The sequence below is a fragment of the Drosophila virilis genome, unplaced genomic scaffold (genome assembly GCF_030788295.1).
Source record: "Drosophila virilis strain 15010-1051.87 unplaced genomic scaffold, Dvir_AGI_RSII-ME tig00000019, whole genome shotgun sequence".
Taxonomy (NCBI): domain Eukaryota; kingdom Metazoa; phylum Arthropoda; class Insecta; order Diptera; family Drosophilidae; genus Drosophila; species Drosophila virilis.
In genome coordinates, this window is record NW_027212787.1 from 18623 (window position 1) to 19578 (window position 956).

Here is a 956-nt window from a genome sequence, read left to right on the forward strand (position 1 = left end):
TAATAGCACAGTAGATTGCGAGGATCTCATCCAATCGATCTTTCATATCGATTTATATAATCACCCTAACTTTATTGATTTTATATTAAACTTAACATTAGACTAATTAGAGTTACATAACATAACTAAAATAAAAAACTAGCCCAGACAGATGTAAAACAAAAATATTTTTTTAATCTCAAAGCCTTCAATTGTTAGGTCTTTACAAGCCTTCGAATGATTTATGATCGATCAGCTTCATTAAATGTATTGACATTTATATATTAAAAAAATATACATATGTGCATTAAGCTTAAAATTCGACCAAGCTGTGCATAGTCCATTAATTTTTCAGAATATTTTCGAGTCTGCATGCGAAACAAAAACAAGTTTGTTGCCTAAGTCTTTCGTTTTCCAACGCAATCAATATGTGTGTTTACAAGCTTTAAAATATAACTCAACTCAAATGATGTAATTTAACTAGAACCTTTGCCAATCATGAGTCAATTGACAATTAAATTTGCCAGCATACTTTCAGGCATGCATGCGATAAATCAAAACAAGTTCGTTGCCTGAGTCTTTCGTTTTACAAAGCAATCAACAGATTAAAAACTACGCTCGCATTTCACTTTGTTCAACTCACCACGGCGCTGATTTGTGACGAAAATAAAATAAAAACCAATTTTCTGCCCAGCCGCCGTCTGAGACATTTAGCACCTTATTTGCGGTTGGCATTAGGCAAAATGTGCGAATTGTTTATAAGCAGATTACAAAACCCAGAAACTGAGCGCGACTTCAAATTTTTTAGTTTTTTGTAAAAAAAAATTTTTTTTTTTTGCTACTGTCATAAAAACGTAAAAACTCACTTTGGCCAAATTTTTATGAGCCAAAAAGAAAACCAATTGCAATATAGAAAGTTTCCGCCAGCCTCGCATAAAAGCCGACTCCAGCGTGCCGGAAACAAACAGTTCACCAAG